The following is a 19,164-nucleotide window of genomic DNA, read 5'->3' as shown; positions in this document are numbered from 1 at the left end:
GCCTCTGGATGCCTTATCTGCTGGCCTATCCCACAAAAGACTGTGTATCTGTTATCCAGTGACCCTCTTGTATTTTGCCAATGAAGCGTTTTTTATTTGTTTTCGCTTTTACTAAAATATGCTGTTATATCTGTCATATACAACAGTAAAGATAAAAAATACATGTAATTACAAAGGATACAGATAATCCAAACATTATTTCTAGGTTCCTTTAGAACAGTTGTTTTCAAAGTAGTGTCTCACAAGTAGCAGCAACAGCATCATCCAGGAACTTGTCAGGAATGCAAATTATCAGGCCCTGACCACTACAGAATCAAAAGACCTGGGGATAGGGGCCCAGCAATCTGTGATTACACAAGACAAGCAAGTGATATTGATGCATGCTCAAGTTTAATCGCTTTTTGAGATTCATGGCATCTTTTGAGATTTATATTTTATTTATAAATAAATGAAGAATGTCGCCTATAAACTCTAACTTGGGATAAGAAGAGCAATATACAGAAGTAGCTGCTGGCTCCACAGTGAAGGAGTCCATACCACTGTTTCTTTAAACACTGATTTTGTTATTAAAAAAAAAAAATCACATGATTTATTCATGTTGTATGTGTGTTAGAATTAAAACTAAAAATGATTTTTCAGAAACACTACAGTCTCTGGTCAAATGTGTGAGGTGACCAGGGTATCAGTTTCATTCAGTGACAGCCCTTACTCTTCAAGAGCAATAGCTTCTGAGCAGAGGACTTAATACTCATCAAGAGTATCTGCTCAAGGAATGGAAAGACCTTGATCCCAGTGGGCCTGAACTTTCAGTTCTTCTGCTTCCAGCCTGGTCTGGTGGTCCACCCTTTGGTCTTCTAGGATTTCTTCAATGGATACTTGCTGGAGGGGTGTGTCACTCTCATTTTCCAAGTCCAAATTGATCAATGCTTCTTAAGTCTATTAAGTGTCTTTCCATCTTGAAGCAAGACCAAGTATTTTTTGTCAATGTCCTCAATGAGGCTGGTGGTGCTGGGCCTCCACAAACTGGAGTCCTTGCAACACGAAGGCTGCAGAGGAGCTCAGCAATCAGTTCATTTTGAACTGAGATAATCCTGCAATGTACAGCGGTGGTGGGCCACCATGTCCAAAACCAAAACCTACCTGCCCAATGCAGTCGCTGCCTCAGCAGGACTGAGACCAGAAGTGGAACCCCAACCAGGACAGGCACTTCTACGCTGACTTTCAGCCACGGGGACCTGCTGGAAACTCCTCCATATTACCTACCCCTCAAGTTTATAACTATGGCTTTAGAATATACACCATGATTTACTTATTTATATTTTTTTAAGAGGGAGTTTCACTCTTGTCGCCCAGGCTGGAGTGCAATGGAACCATCTCGGCTCACTGCAACCTTCGCCTCCTGGATTCAAGCGATTCTCCTCTCTCAGCCTCCCAAGTAGCTGGGATTACAGAAGCCCACCACCACGCCCTGCTATTTTTGTATTCTTAGTAGAGGCAGGGTTTCACCATGTTGCCCAGGATGGTCTCGAACTTCTGAGCTCAGGCAATCTGCCCACCTCGGCCTCCAAAGTGCTAGGATTACGGGTGTGACCCACCGCACCCAGCCACTGTGATTTATTTAAATTTATATTAAAATTATTTAAAATGGCTAGTACTCCTTAAGGATATAATCAACTAGCTGTAGGCAAGAAACAGACACAAAGGAAAGAAAAACGGTCCTGGATTTAAAATAACTTCAGAAATATCCCAATTTAGAGCAACAGCCAATTAATTGTAAAGACGTTATTTTAATTATAATGCACAGTACAAACCACTCCACTAATTCTGTTATTTGGAAGAAAGCAAGCACTCTCTTTCAGAATAATTAATAAAATTAAACCCTTAAGTAATTCCAAATTTGAGGTGATGTGATGGGCAACATAAAGGAAACAAATTAATGAAGTTAATAATAAGGGTCAATTGAAAGAAACTAATATGAAGGAATCATTATTTAAAAGATAGGACACTGGCAGCCAGGCGTGGTGGCTCACACCTGTAATCCCAGCACTTTGGGAGGCCAAAGTGGGTGGATCACCTGAGGTCAGGAGTTCGAGACTAGCCTGGTCAACATGGCGAAATCCCATCTCTACTAAAAAAACAACAATTAGCTGGGCATGGTGGCACACGCCTATAATCCCAGCTACTCAGGAGGTTGAGGCAAGAGAATCACTTGAACCTAGGAGGCGGAGGTTGCAGTGAGCCAAGATGGCGCCACTACACTCCAGCCTGGATGACAGAGTGAGACTCCTGTCTCAAAAAAAAAAATAATTAATTAAAAAATAAAAGTAAATAAATAAATAAACGATAGGACAGTGGTTTGGGGCAGAAAAAGGCAAGAAGAGTCTTAGCCAAGGTAAATGGATGTCGGGGTATGAACAGATTAGAAAACTAGTACCAGATGAAGAGCAAAAAGCAGAGAAACAGGGACATTCTGCCACATGAGTTGTAATATTCAAAAGAACTGTGAAAAATATGAGGAGCAAATTTGAATTGAATCTATCATCAAACCTCAGGGAAATTATTTCATAAGAACTGTTAGGGGCCGGACACGGTGGCTCACGCCTGTAATCCCACCCCTTTGGGAGGCCGAGGCGGGCAGATCACGAGGTCAGGAGATCAAGACCATCCTGGCTTACACAGTGAAACCCCGTCTCCACTAAAAATACAAAAAACTAACCAGGTGTGGTGGCGGGTGCCTGTAGTCCCAGCTACTCAGGAGGCTGAGGCAAGGGAATCGCCTGAACCCAGGAAGTGGAGGTTGCAGTGAGCCAAGATCACACCACTACACTCCAGCCTGGCGACAGGACAAGACTCCGCCTTAAAAAAAAAAAAATCTTAAGTAGGTGAATTGTATATTATGTGAATTACATTTCAATAAAGCTTTTTAAAAAGTATTAGGGTTTTTTTATACTTATTGATTATCTATGATGTACTAGACAGTAAGGGAAACACAGGATAAACAGATGAAAACAACAGGACTTCAGCCCCAGAAGAGCAAAACATCTGCAAAAAATAAAACCCGTGTAAACCAAGTGGCTTCTAGTATTAAGACAGAATACCTTGTTATGTGGGAAACATCCTTGACATCTTTAAGAAAAAAAAATGTTTACCTAAGAAACAATTCCAGTTTTCTTGTGATTCTTAACTCTAGAGAGGTATTTATTTAATAACAGATCTATTCCAATTCACTAACCAAAAAGAGTACTTAATCATGCACTTAAAGAACATTCTCTATAAGATATAATTCCTTTGTTTAAAAAAAAAAAAAAAAGAGAGAGAGAGAAGCCATCTCCAGATAAAACGCTTTAACCAGGGACTTCTTTTTTTTAGAGTGGGCACTCTAAAAAAATGGGATCTAATTGTTTCATGTTTTTATTAATGCAAAACAACATTACCCTTCAGTTTTGTGTCCAGCCACATAACACTTTGTTCAGCTGATATGCTTTTACTTGAACAGATACAATAAAGATTCATTTTCAAATTTGTGCTGAAGGTCTGAAGATCTGGATTCAAGACCTCATGTTATCAGGGCTGGACTGATATTGGGAGCAGGTGGCAGACTGCATATCTACAAAAAAAAGCAGGGGCATAGAAGAAAGGCTGTATCTATCTATCTATCTATCTATCTATATATATATATATATTTTTTTTTTTTTTTTTTTTTTTTTTTTTGAGACGGAGTCTTGCTCTGTTGCCCAGGCTGGAGTGCAGTGGCGCGATCGTGGCTCACTGCAACCTCCACCTACCAGATTCAAACAATTCTCCTGCCTCATCCACCGGAGCAGCTGGGACTACAGGCACAAGCCACCAGGCACAGCTAGTTTTTTGTATTTTAGTAGAGACAGAGTTTTGCCGTGTTGCCCATGCTGGTCCCGAACTCCTGAGCTCAGGCAATCCGCCCGCCCTGGCCTCCCAAAGTGCTGAAAGGAAATATGAAAGATTTAATTAAATGTTTCAATACACACACATTCGTGGCAGCCATATTTAAAACTGCAAGAAGTTAGAAACAATCTACTTTTCCAATGTAAGTATATTGGAAAATATATAATAAATGATGTATAAATGAATAATAGTTGATGATAGAATACTATACAGCCATTAAAATTGATATTTTACAAATATTTCCAATGATATGAACACAAGTAATGTGCTTTTTATGTTAACTGTAAAATATCAGTTACAAAATAGCATATTTGATATCATCTCAATTTTATAAAACCAAAGATGGAAAGGAGAAAACTGGTAAGGATAGTTACAAAATGACAAGTAAGATTATCTATATAATATTATTATGACTTTCAACTTTTAATAATTTTGTATAGGCCGGGCGTGGTGGCTCACGCCTGTAATCTCAACACTTGGGGAGGCCGAGGGGGGCGAAACACGAGGTCAGGATATCGAGACCAGCCTGGCAAACATGGGGAAACCCCATCTCTACTAAAAATACAAAAATTATCTGGGCGTGGTGGCGTGCACCTGTAGTCCCAGCTACTCAGGAGGCTGAGGCAGGAGAATCGCTTGAACCCGGGAGGCAGAGGTTTCAGTCAACCGAGACTGTGCCGCTGCACTCCAAGCCTGGCGACAGAGCGAGACTCGGTCTCGAAAAAATAATAATAATGATAATAATAATAATAATTTTATATAATTAAATTTTTTTAGAATAAATGAGTATTTCTGTCGGGGTAAGAAATCAGTAAGTTTGTAGTCATTTTTCATCTCCTCATCAAGTAAAATGCAGAGGAAAATTTTTCTGAGCCAAAATGAGAGTTCTACTTATTTGAGTTCTAGTTGCCTAGTCTAATGTGCTGACTTCTCTATTTTCTCTGGACTTTTACCAACGTTGTTCTTTGTGCCAGGAGCATTTGTAGCAACCCTTCCTAGACCCCTTCCTCTGGCTGACTCTGAAGAATAAAGAGGCAGAGGTGTCACTTCCTCCAGGAAGTCTTCGGGCACCACTCACATATGTGCCGATGGAACTCTGGGCTTAGAGGTTCCACACCATTTATCATAGTACATGGTACTGTGGTTGCTTGGGTTCATATTCTCCTCCCCTACCAGACTCTAAGATACTCTGAAGGCCAGAAATGTCTCCCTTTTGTTCACTACTATATCCACTATTATTCCTAGCACATAGTATGAACATGGAATATTCATTTTTGGAAAAAGTGAATGTATTAATGAATGAGTGAGTAAGTGAATAGTCTACCTTAGAAGCTAAGCATGCCTAATCCTTAGAAGCACTTAACTCTTAAGTAAAGCAAGGGTGTTTCATATAACGAAAACATTGGAGTGTAATCACTCAGTACTTTAAGCAAAAGACAGGTCTTAATGCTGCTTGTGTTTTCAGAGTTCAAAACTCTGAAAGCATGAAGCTAGTAGAAAGTTAAATATATCCAATAACAGGGTATTAAATATGTTAATGTCTTAAGTACACAATTTGCAAATAAACAGAAGTAAGTTGAAATTAAGGGAGACAATTAAAATAGATTATACCACATTTCCTGAACTTGGTTCCCAAAGATCAGATTCAGATGTTGCTTTTATTCATAAGCTTTGAAAAAGTAAATAAAACATTCTGCACACTGCTCACCATAAATCTTAACTTACCATTCAAATTTAATCTAAACACAAACATAAACCTAAAACCTCCTCCAGTCCCACAAATACTCAGACAACCAAAATCTGATTTCCAGGACAAAATTGTTACTCTACAAGTACAATATTTATGCTGAAGAGATAAATTATGCAAATCATAATGGTTTATACTTATGTTATAGCTACGCTTACTCTTCTGCATACGACAAGTTTCAAGAGTCTACAAATTTACATAAAGCTCAGGTTGTCTAATGATTAAACAATTTTACTATTTAGGACAGTTTTAATATTGATTTAGCTTTAAGATATATTTGGGAACAGCTGAGAAAAGCTTCAAATGATATGCACTGCTTTACATTATTAACTTAGCACTTGATCACAGTATCTCTATAACAGTCTCAAAAATTAATTCACAAATTAAACTTCTACTTCATTTAAACCACTATTATATTCACCTTTCTTCCATGCTGTCTAGAAATGTTTTTTTTTTTTTAAGTAATTCCAATGAAATCTCAAAGCTGTATTTAAACTAGATCAATCATCCCTAACCTTTGGCTAACTGACAACCCAATTAGCCAAAAGTGTATTGGTAAATTTTCCAAATATAAGCTTTAAAATTCTTTTATATTTTTAAAATATTTTGATACATATATTAAAATGTTGGAAGATTTTAGAATAATTAAAATTTCAAGCAAAGTAATTAGTGACACCTCAATTAACAGTGGAATAGCATCTGATTTTTCCAGTGAATTTGGGAAAAAGGCTAAATTTCTGGTTAAAACAAGAAAAAAAATTCCTATTCAAGGAATGGAGGAAAGCATTACATGAATAAGAAACAAACGTGACTAGATAGTAATCTTTTTAGTCAAAGAGACTTTCCTGCCCCACTGCTGTAGCACTGGAGATTCTGGGAGCACAGTCCCAGTCCCGGAGTTGTCCACAATGTAGCAGGGAAGACAGCTGTGCAAACAGATAATTAGGGTTCAGAGTATTCAGGGGATGCTGCCCTAAGGTCTTTGCAGTAGACTGGTGCTACTTTTTAACTATTTACCACTACTACTACTATACTACCACTACTAAAAGTAAATAAAGTATTTTCAAGAATTTCTAAATCTAGTTTGGAGCACTATACAAATGTACAAATAATTGTCCCACAAGGGACAAAGTAATAAGTGCCTTAAGAAAAAGACTGCAAAATAAGAGGTATTCCTGGGAAACAATATGGATAGGACACAATATCAAAAGAGTGTCGGAAAGAGACGGAGGTAGAAAGGTAAGCAAGCCTACACTCAAGGAGGGATACTGAGCACACAGGTAAGGGCTTACTTCCGAATACAGAGAGTCTGCAATAAATGAAGTTTTGGGGCTCGGCACTGACAAAGTCAGAGGTGTTTTTAAAAGCCTCTAATCTCAATGACTAGAGTATCCCAGAGAAAGTCTAAAGGTGAAGTGGGCAGGTACTACAACAAGCCTATAGTAGGTCAGTGGGAATGAAAAGGAGTAAAAGAGTGATGTGAACTCACAGTATAAACCACTCCCCTGCCCTCCAACTGTGGAGCAAAAATAATGAGACTTTTTCTCTTAAGGAGGGGACTGTTCCAGAAGGCAATGCAAAGTAAAACAATCTACTTACAGGACTTGGTAAATGACAAGAGTGGAAGAATAAATAAGATGACGATCATTCAAGTTTTTCAGCCTATGAGACCCAGAGAATGGACACTTACAGAGGCTGATTAATACAGTATTAATACAGTATTCTCTGTATGTGCTTATGCTACAAAGCATTTTATAAAGACAGTTTCCAGTGTACCTTCTGGAAAGGGAATGTGTTTGCACTTTGTAGAGAAGAACGGGAACTTTAAACCCACCTGTGCTGAACCCAACTACCCACCAGGCAAGGTTAATATGGGTCCACATTTACGCTGTCATTGCAGTGCAAGACAAGACTGCCCAAGCCTTAAAGTATCCCACTGGGCAGGTTTATGCGAGGGCCTTCACCTCCTATTTAATAGTGTGGATGAACAGTTGTTCTCCATTTCACAGATATCACCACGGCAAAAACTGAGGCCAAGGGGAAAGTAAGGGGATCAGGTGACTACTTAAGGTGATGGAAATTCTTGCTACTTATTTCTTTTTTTTTTTTAGTTGAGACTGAGTTTTGCTCTGCCACCCAGGTTGGAGCACAGTGGCTCGTTATTGCCTAACTGCAACCTCCACCTCCCAGGTTCAAGCAATTCTCCTGCCTCAGCCTCCTGACTTGCTGGGACTACAGTCCTGTACCACTACACCCGGCCTTTTTTTTTTTTTTTTTTTTTTTTTTACTAGAGACGAGGTTTTACCATGTTGGCCAGGCTGGTCTCAAACTCCTGACCTCAGGTGATCCGCCCACCTTGACCTCCCAAAGTGCTGGGATGAGCCACCATGCCCAGCCTATGTATTTAATTACAAAAGAATGGATGCAGGCTGGGGACAGCCATTCTTGAGTAAATCAGTGAACCAAGCTTGTACCACTGCACTCCAGCCTGGGCAACAAAGCCAGATGCTGTCTAAAAAAAAATAGTATGCAAAAATAAGAATACACAAAAACTTGACAAAAACAAATGGCAATGGAACACATTGCTGGGGCCTTTTCCCAGGGCCTTGAAGGAAAATCCACCTCTGGGCCTCTGCACCTATTTGGAAGAACTGGAGCTCGCTGGTCCTCTGAGGAAGCTGAAAGGAAGGTAGGAAGAGGGTAGTCTCAGGAACCACAGACACCTTCCCTTGTGAGAAGCAGCAGTAAACTTTCCTGGACAGCACCCAAACAGTTAAAATTACCAATGAAAATATAAGTGAAAAGAGTGGAGTGGCTTAGACTGGCTGATTACTCTTCTAAGAATCTCAGTTGACAGGGGTAAAATACAAAGAAAGTGTGTGCTAGTTTTTACAGAAAACATATGGGAACTTACCTGGGGAAATTTGCTTTCTCTTAACTAAACAAGGAGTCTTTTCAGGTATTTTGAGTTGAAATTGAGAAGGACAGTCTTAATTATAGAAAATGTGGCGAAAGACTGAGCCATTGGAGAATGGTGACCATGGTGCATTAATATTCAACTTCATTCCTGGGTAGGTGGAAGAAGACTAGAACAGGACTTAAAATTTTACATACAAAGACCCAGTATAGAAGAAAAGGAGGGAAAAAAACAGCCAATCTCTACCTGAATAAGCTCACACACATGAGACTTTAAAAGAAAGATCAACAAATATTATAGAAAATTATTTTATCCCCCAAACTGCTCTTCAAAATAAAGTTACAACAGATACCATATAATCAGGGTTCCATGAGAATGCATGCATGGGGCAAGCAAATTTCATCAGAACTTCCTCTCTAGCTCTGAACCCCAACTGCAGAAAGGGGGAGAGGCCCTGCCCCAAATATGGGGTGCAGAGTCCTGCTGGGAACCCACAGGATGACTGTGATACAGGTGGGGCAGAAAGAGCAAAACCACAAAGACTGGCATCCTCAAGTGAAGGTCATTGATCTGTGGCACAATAACTCCCACCCTGCAACAGTCTAATTCCCCTCCCCCAACCCAAAACTCACCCCAAACCCAGCCACCTATGTATTTATTTACAAAAGAATGGATGCAGGCTGGGCGCAGCCATTCTTGAGTAAATCAGTGAACCAAGCTTGTACCACTGCACTCCAGCCTGGGCAACAGAGCCAGATGCTGTCTCGAAAAAAAAAAAAAAAAAAAAGTATGCAAAAATAAGAATACACAAAAACTTGACAAAAACAAATGGCAATGTGAACACGTGCCCAAACCCACGTGGTTGGGCAGATTCTCCCCTCTCCTACTTGTTAGTGGGAAGGGACTGGAAAGAGCAAAAGATCTGACAATCAGTGATTAAACAGGACAGGCTAGAGACGAGTAACAGTGAATCCAGGCTCCCTTGAAAATAATAAATGGCAGATGGGACAAGAAGAGAGCCAATTAGTACATTCCCAGGCAAGAGAGAGCTGAGGCCAAAGTAAAGAATGGAATTAAACACCAATTTTGCCAGTCTGCCTACTCCAGCAACATCTCTCTTCACTGATGTGAAACTGACAAGCAACCAAGACAAAGGTACAAAACTTCCAAGAGTGACAGAAGCCCTGGGCAGGGGGAAACTAGTTCTCCCTCCACCATCACCTGTGATCTTGAGTGAGTGAGTTATCTCAGAGCCCTCTCTAGACTTTACTCCTATTAGCTGTAAAATGAAGAATGGGGAAACAAAATAATTTTCCTAAGTCAGCCTGGTGCTAGCATTCTAGAATTATGAAAACAGCATGATGTGCATGAAAGAGTATGGACTCTGGAGCCACACTGCCTGAGTTTAAATCCCAGCTCTGCCAGAATTAGCTGTCTGTCATTGGGCAAGTTACTTGACCTCTTTGTGCCTCAATTTCCTCACTTGTAAGAAACAAGAATAACATGCTTTACATCATGGAGCTATCCTGATGATGAAATGATCTGTTAGCTAAAGTTATGGTAGTGGGCTTATTCTATATCTGGTACCTTTTGAGTATATTTTTGTGGTGAATCACCTAAAGAGGGTAACTACTCTGGCCACTGCTTCCTACAGTGCTTCCCCTCCTAGGCAAGAGGTAGACAATATTTTCTTTCTTCTTTGTAGAGACGAGGGTCTCACTTTGTTGCCCGGGCTGGTCTCAAACTTCTTGCTTCAGGTGATCCTCCTGGTTCAGCATCCCAAAGTGCTAGGATTAGAGGCATGAGCTAATGCGCCCTGCCCTTAGACAATATTAATCAAGCACAGAATTATTTCCTTAGCCAGGATGCAGCTTCAGAACCCTTATTGAATTAGAATCACTGAATCATAGCACAAAAGATGAGTCAGCCACATCCTAAATATGGGTAATATTGTGTCCCTTCATCACTAATTCCATCACATTTGGTTCAAACTGGTTCAAATGTAGTACCCTCAAACATACAATTCCAGAAAACTCCTTCTGGTGGAAAGGATGTCCAGGATCTTTACAGAAGAGAATCCCCAGCCTGGATTTGTAACAATTGAACTCTCTGACTTCCAGTTCCATGGACCAAGCAAATAATAGCTATCTCTGCAGATATTTTTACGTTACCAATGAAAAACAATGGGTAACCGCAGATGAACTGACTTGGCTGAAGATACTCCATAAAGAGGTCATTCCTGGGCCGGGCGCGGTGACTCACGCCTGTAATCCCGGCACTTTGGGAGGCCAAGGTGGGCGAATCACGAGGTCAGGAGATCAAGACCATCCTGGCTAACATGGTGAAACCCTGTCTCTACTAAAAATACAAAAAATTAGCTGGGCGTGGTGGCAGGCGCCTGTAATCCCAGCTACTCCGGAGGCTGAGGCAGGAGAATGGCGTGAACCCAGGAGGCGGAGCTTGCTGTGAGCCGAGATGACACCGCTGCACTCCAGCCTGGGCGACAGAGGAACACTCCTTCTCAAAAAAAAAAAAAAAAAAAAAAAAAAAGAGGTCATTCCTTTTAAACATGACAAGTTGATTCAATGACAGTCCACAATCCAAAGCAAGGCCTTGGGAGCAAATTCTTGGTGGTGATGTGGTAGGACAAAGAGAAAAGGGAGCCCTTTAATTAACAAGATCAGTGCCTAGCAAATTTGATCCTGGCAAAGATCAGAGGATAAGGAAGGAGAGAAAGCAACTCCTTCATATGCCTCACACCCTGCCAAGGTTGACTTGTAGGACAATCCCACACTCCTCAGCCTCAACATGTCCAATATGCAGGGCCTCCTCTTTCCCACCTGTCTTTCCTTCTAGATTCCCCACCTTAGTTGAAACGAATTCCACCTCCTACCTCAAACCAAGCTCCTCCTTGACATCTCTATTCCCTCTACTCTATTAGCACCTGGTTAAATTGTAATACAATCAAAGTCTCTAGTCTTGCTCCTCTCAAATCCATCCTCCAAACAAATCTCACAGATAATTCTGCTTAAAACCCAAAGGTTCTTACATGCAACAACATGGATCAATCTCAGAAGTATTATGTTAAAGGAAAGAGACAGAATTAAAGGACTACATACTGCATGAGTCCATTTATATGACATTTTGGGAAAGACAAAACTATAGGAGCAGAAAACATCAGTGGTTGCTAGGGACTGGGGGTGGGAGGAGTTAGTCACTCAAGAGCACTGAGGGGTTTTAGGGAGTAATATAAATGTTCTTTGTCTTGATTGTCATGGTGGCCATGGCACTTATATCAAGCATACCAAACAATATAATAAAATGGGCCCATTTTACTGTGTATAAATTATACCTTAATTTAAAAGAAACTAGGGGAAAACCCTACAGACCCTCCCCATTGCCTACAAGTTCCATGGCATTCCTGATCTGGCCCATATCTTACCCTACACACTTCAACAACACTCAACTTTTTAAAATGTCCTGTGCTTTCCATGCAGAAGCATCTCACCACCGTACCCTTCTTCAATGCAGCTTTTCCAGATTAATTCCTAAGTCCTCCAGGCATGTCTCCCTGCCTCTCCCACCTCTCATACACTCAGGCTATGTGTTTGATAGGTGTCCTCCTGGCTCTTATAATGCCTGGTGTTTCATTATTATTTCATTCACAGAAATGTATTATACATGTTATAGGCATACGTTATAGTATAATGGTCTTGTCTCTCACCAGTCAACTAAGATCCAAATTCTCTGAGAAACGAACTACTATTCATTCACATGTGTATATGCTGCGTGGCACACTGCAGACACTCAATAAGGCTTTATTGGAATAAATGTTTCTTAAAGGCAGGTTTGGCCTGTCTACTTTGTTGGTATATCCTCATCACTTACAAGAGTGCCTACTTGGCTCGATAAATACAGGTAGCCCTCACTTTACATGATAATGCAATACCACAAAAGTGATCATGCACACTGAAATCATGTGAAATGATTTTTTTTTTTTTTTTTTTTTTTTTGAGACAGAGTCTCGCTCTGTCACCCAGGCTGGAGTGCAGTGGGGCGATCTCGGCTCACTGCAAGCTCCGCCTCCCGGGTTCATGCAATTCTCCTGCCTCAGCCTCCCAAGTAGCTGGGACTATAGGTGCCCGCCACCACGCCCAGCTAATTTTTTTGTATTTTTAGTAGAGACGGGGTTTCACCATGTTAGCCAGGATGGTCTCGATCTCCTGACCTCGTAATCTGCCCGCCTTGGCCTCCCAAAGTGCTGGGATTACAGGCATGAGCCACCATGCCTGGCCATGAAATGATTTTAATAATCAACAGGAATATTATTATTGTTCTAAGACCTTTAATTTTTTTGTCAAAACAGTAAAAACTGTCTTACTATCAGCTATAAATGTGTAGGAAAATGAAAAGTATATTTATTTAGTACTCTAAAACATCAGAAACTCTGAGAATTGTTTTATTTATTTATAAAAAACTGTGTCAATAGTAGTTTCAACGGGAATGCCTTATTCTCATTGCTAATTTACAATTCTAAACAAGCATCTTTCCATGCCTTGGTAGACAGGTATACTTTCTAAGTTCAGACTTGCTTCCAACATTTTATCCTTTGTGTTTTCACAGTTATACAGTATCTGTGAGAGTTCCTTTCATATGCTTTTTTTTGCCAGCGTCTTTCCTCTGTTACATCTTCAACCTTTTTATCACAACCACTTCATAACTGACTTTGATAAGTTGGTTATCCTTCACTAAGTATTCCTAGCTGCATATATAGAGCCTCTAGAACATTCCCTTGGTCAGCTTTTTTTTTTTTTTTTTTTTTTAGAATCCTGTTTACAATTAGCTAAAATTTTACTCCAATTTTAACACTTCATTTATTTGATGCACTTTGATTTTTGTTTGACAATTCCCCCCTTTAATTATCCATTTTTATGAAATGCTACATGGGTCTATCACTGGGAGACAAGGAGGCAACATGACTACATGCTTTGCTGTCTACTGATGAACAAAATAACAGGAAGTGCTAGTGTATGGGATTTTATACAATTATAGTTTTTTTTTTTTTTTGAGACGCAGTCTCGCACTGTCGCTCAGGCTGGAGTGCAGTGGCGTGATCTCGGCTCACTGTAAGCTCCGCCTCCCGGGTTCACAACATTCTCCTGCCTCAGCCTCCCAAGTAGCTGGGACTACAGGCGCCTGCCACCATGCCTGGCTAATTTTTTGTATTTTTAGTAGAGACGCGGTTTCACCGTGTTAGCCAGGATGGTCTCAATCTCCTGACCTCGTGATCAGCCTGCCTCGGCCTCCCAAAGTGCTAGGATTACAGGCGTGAGCCACTGCGCCCACCCACAATTATAGTTAATATAACATGATACCTGAAACTTGGACTGTGTTGAGGGACTAGTATTATTTAGTCAACCATGGCAACGGAAAATTGTGTATATTAAAATCATGCAAAGTGAAAAATATCTGCATTTAGCAAATACAAATAATTTTAGAATGAACTGGCTCACCACTGGGCCAAATTTAAGAAACAGAAATTGATGCCCTTCCCATTACACCTTCTGAGTGATAACATCACAGAATCACAGCAACTTCCTAAAGACCCAATTCACAGTCAACTATAACAGATGAGAGCAGAAATCTAGATTATAATTCGAACACTGTTACTAGTAACAAAGTCACATACTGACACTGTGTTTCTATGACTTGCCCTATAAAATAAGTAATACTACTACTTCTTCACAGGGAGTGTGAGGACCAAAAGAGAAAATAGATTAAAAAGTACTTTTAAAAATTCAACTAGAGGCTGGGCACAGCAGCTCACACCTGTAACCCCAGCACTTTGGGAGGCCGAGGCAGGTGGATCACTTAAGCCCAGAAGTTAGAGACCAGCCTGGGCAGCATGGCAAAACTCCATCTCTATCAAAATACAAAAATTAGCCAGGTGTGGTTGCTCGTGCCTGTAGTCCCAACTACTTGGGAGGCGAAGGTGGAGGGATCCCTTTAGCCCAAGAGACGGAAGTTGCAAGGAGCCACGATCATGCCGCTGTACTCCAGGCTGGGTGATAGAACAAGACCTTGACCCTCCAAAAAAAATTCAACTAGATACCATCATACCAACTATACACTCAGTATGCACCAGGAACTATTTTAAGAACATTTTACAAATTTTCACTTACAATCCTCATGACAACCTACATGATCAGTTGCAGCATAAACCCGGTTTTGCAGAATACCAAAGCATAAAGAAGTCAAATAACTTGTCCAAGAGCATGCAACGCGTAAGCAGTGAAGTCAGGATTTGAACTCAGAAAGTGTAACTCCATAAGTGAAGTTCTTCAAAACTTCATCACTAACTTGTCTGCTTTCCTCAGAAAGAAGGATACAGTCATTGAGAAGGGTATAATATTGACTCCTAGAAGCCAGGCAAACCTGATTCGCTATAATTCAAAGATCATTGCCAGTTAGTTCTGCTGGGACATTTTCAGATTTCTGGCAAAAGAACAAGGATGCACAATATGCAGAGATCTGAGAAGCTAGAAAGACCATTCCCAGTCTGCAGAAGGGGCCAAAAGAATAGTTCAAATACATTCAATTCCTTTAATTCTAGTGAGTAGAAGCATAAATACCAGGGGGGAACCAACTAAGAAATAAAGTTTACTTTGCAAGAAGAGGAAAAGAATTCGTATTTATCATAAGTGTATAAAAAAGCTGGAGTGCTATAAAAACAAGGTATGTAAAACCAACAAACTTCATTGACATTTTTGGTAACACTGACCCTGAAAGTTAATAACATTGTTTGCTGAGGTCTGATTTCACAAGGAATTCCATATGGAATAGGAACGTGAGAGCCTAATAAGGATGTATGATACAAAAGCAAAGGGATTAGTTAACTAAAATAAGTGGATTCCTCTCTAAATATAATCTACTCATAAGGATACATTTAGAACATTTGTATCTCATTAGGGGTATTAAGTGAGAAAAGATTCTCAATACCAAATAGTCCTAATTATAATTCATCTTAGGAAATAAAGTGAGTTTTCTTAACTAAAAGGGAAAATATACTGCAAGAAACAGCTTTAATATAACAACAGGATTGTCAACAAAGTCAGACACCAAAACAAACCCAATTGCCCAAAGGAATACTGTGAAAACTGAGTAACTGCTCCAATACAACGTTTCTTTAGACTATTTCTCAACACTTTACACTCTTTTTTCTCTTATTATCAATCATAACAATCCAAAGCCGAAATAAGTTACCTAAGCAAAGAAAATCCAACTATAAACAGCAGAAACAAATTAAATTAATACAAACCATACAAACCAAACACGAATGTATTTACCCCATCACGCCTTTCATCAAGGTTCTGCCAGTGGTGAGAATGACATGGTTAGGATATGACTTTACAAGCCAATGAACATTTTCTTTGGGAAGGATCAATTCTAGTTTTCTTATGCCCTTTTTTTTTTTGACAGGGTCTCACTACATCATTACCCAGGCTGGCCTCAAACTCCTGGGCTCAAGGGATTCTCCTGCTGCAGCATCCCAAGTGGCTGGGATTACAGGTGGGTGCCACTATGCCTGGCCAATTCTAGATTTTGATCCCACCAAAAGGGGTACTTGCCTTTCACATCTTTTTTTTTTTTTTTTTTGAGACGGAGTCTCACTCTGTCCCCCAGGCTGGAGTGCAGTGGCGTGATCTGGGCTCATTGCAAGCTCCGCCTGCCGGGTTCACGCCATTCTCCTGCCTCAGCCTCCCAAGTAGCTGGGACTGCAGGAGCCCGCCACCACGCCCAGCTAGTTTTTTGTTTTTGTTTTTTGTTTCTTTAGTAGAGACGGGGTTTCACCCTGTTAGCCAGATGGTCTCGATCTCCTGACCTCGTGATCCTCCCATCTCGGCCTCCCAAAGTGCTGGGATTACAGGCCTGAGCCACCGCACAGGGCCTTGCCTTTCACATCTTGAAACAGAAAATTATTTAAATGATATACAGTGGATTGTGTGACTTAGTTATAGGTTATAAAACAAGAAGTGAGAGGTAGCACCCAGTGCTGGGTATCAGTGACATGGCTCTGCCTTTCTCACTGCAAGGTATTGTCCTCAGGCTGACCAAGAAGGTCCATCGCCTCTGTAAGCATCTCAGCCACATTTCAAGCAGTGATGTGTTTTAAATTCCAGATGGGAAACTCTCACTACCGTCCCCCAGCAGACTTCCTCTTACAAAGTATTGGTCAGAACTTAATCACATGACTGCTCGTAAACCAATTACTGCCAAGAGGAATGCAATTATCATGACTGAGCTTTTTTCACATTAATCTTGAGATATCTCCTGTCTGTTCATTAAGACCAAGGCTCTCCTGTTTCCAACCCCCACCCCCAGCCACCTGGGAAGAGAGAGGTGGGATAGACATCATTATTAACAGGGTTGGCATTAAAATTTACCTCAATTATTCTAAAAGATCCATATGACAACTGTAAAAGGGCTGTTTTTTGTAAAGATGCACTATAGTCATTATCATCATCTAGGCCTGGGTCCCTGTAGCTTAAGAAAAACACTCCACCATTTGACAAACAAAAGCACCAGAATGCAATGAACTATAATACTTTACTTGTTAGGTGAGTAAGAGCCAGTAAATAAAAGGGGCTTTTAAAAAACACAGTTCCTCAGCTAACACCATGAAGCAAAATAAACCGTATTAGTTCTCTTCAATTTTACACTTTCGGGGGTTTAGACCTCTCAATCACTCCAGATCTGTTTTTCAAAAAATTAGCTGTCCTTTTTCATTTAGACAATTTTCCCCTTCCTCAAAAAGAAGTGTCAGGCTCAAATTACAACATCCTATCTGATGGGGGAAAAAAAAAACCCATGCAAAATATATTCCTATATTTGGGCCTTCAGTAATAAGCTTATGATAAAGGAAAATACAAATACTCTCTCCTCCTCCGTGCCCACGAACAGCCCAAGACTTCGAATCATTCTTCGCAGGGTTCACTCACTATCCAGTCCAACTCTCAACCTCCCTAGGCCTTTAGCAGATCCAAGAAAGATGCAATCCTCTAAAGTTTCCAGAATAATGAGACTAAAAAGAAGGCTGACTAGAGTTGAAAATAGGAACACTGCCTGCATCTTTTCTCACTTTTTTTTCAGGGAGTCCTTTAAAGCAGTGTAGGTGGAAAAGAATAAGCAAAGGAAGTAGGAAGGTTCAACACAAGACAGTAAGGAGAACTCCACATCTGACTGGTCTTTCTATAGTCCAGAGACGCCCAATCTGCATGCCTCTACACACAACAGAACTGACACAAACAAATGACTGCTAACTGCTAATTCTGGCTTTTTTTTTTTTTTTTTTTTTAAACACACTCCAGAAGTCATTGCAATACCGGAAACATTTGGGAGACTGAGCCATCTGATGACAATTACAGGAATCCTGGAAGGGAAAGAATGCTCAAGGAAGGCCAGACGGCCATGCAATTATAAACCCTAGCTCAGCCCATGTCCTCTCCACACCCTCCACATCACTGCCAGTGAGAGGAGGATGGTGACACCATTAACCAACATTCCCAGGCTGATCCCAGGCTCACACACACTGCTCCAGAGAGGATATCATGATTTTGGTTTGCTTGGTTTTCTTATCCTTTGAAGTAAGACACTTCATGATTGTCATGAGTTTGGTTCCCAAGGGTGTGAGATTTATCGGAACCAAGACTTTTACAGTAAAGAGATGATTTAAAAGGCAAACCACTAAAAACGATAGTAGGAAACTAAAACGTTTCCAAGTTGCTTTAATCCCTGAACTAATCCTTGCAGAATGCCAGGGAAAGAGGATGGGCGGTAAAGGTCATGGTTAGGAAGAGAAAAAGAGCTAACATTTACTAAGCACCTCCAAGAGCAAGCCACTTTCAGGATAAAGAAACCTTGCAAAGGAGAGAGCATCCAAGTCTAATGAGAACTAAGGCTCAGAGAGACAATTTACGCAGTCTCAAAGCTCTTAAATGAACACAATGGAGTGAAGCCCCAAACCCATCTCACTTCAAAGCCAACACTCTTTCTACTAAGCAACACTGTTGGTGAGACAGCAGGTACATAAAACAGAGACAGAGCCAGTATGACACAAAATGGCATTAACCATTCACTATCTAACCAAGGCACAATTAACTTGGCTTCTTTCTTAAGTACTTTATATAGTTTTACATCCATTTCTTTTCAATTAATATAGCATAAGTAAAATCCATATAATTAAAAATTTCACAAAAGTCTGGTCCTTTAAATAACTACACCCTAACAGATTTCACAACCGATGTCTTCCAACTTAAGGCCCTGTGCTGACAGGACTAGGAAATTTAAAACATTTGAAATAGTTGAAATAGTACACATTTAATGAAGAAGTCTCAGGAAGCAAGGAAGTATAGGAGACTGCTTAATAAGAAATCATGAGAGGCAGAAGAATGGCGTGAACCCAGGAGGCAGAGCTTGCAGTGAGCCGAGATCACGTCACTGCACTCCAGCCTGGTCAACAGAGTGAGACTCTGTCTCAAAAAAAAAAAAAAAGAAAGAAAGAAAGAAAGAAATCATGATT

General features: G+C 40.4%; 1 protein-coding gene and 1 pseudogene across 3 annotated transcripts in view; both read right to left on the bottom strand.

Moving 5' to 3' along the window:
- The window catches only part of BNC2 (basonuclin zinc finger protein 2), a 456,779-nt gene that overhangs the window by 357,155 nt on the left and 80,460 nt on the right, over window positions 1–19,164 (bottom strand). The gene's annotated exons all lie outside the window — the stretch shown is intronic.
- On the bottom strand, window positions 742–17,564 carry LOC129490500 (U6 snRNA-associated Sm-like protein LSm1; annotated as a pseudogene).

This window comes from Symphalangus syndactylus, chromosome 9 (genome assembly GCF_028878055.3).
Source record: "Symphalangus syndactylus isolate Jambi chromosome 9, NHGRI_mSymSyn1-v2.1_pri, whole genome shotgun sequence".
Classification (NCBI taxonomy): domain Eukaryota; kingdom Metazoa; phylum Chordata; class Mammalia; order Primates; family Hylobatidae; genus Symphalangus; species Symphalangus syndactylus.
The sequence above is the reverse complement of the archived record's forward strand: the minus strand, read 5'-3'. Positions and strand labels throughout refer to the sequence as shown.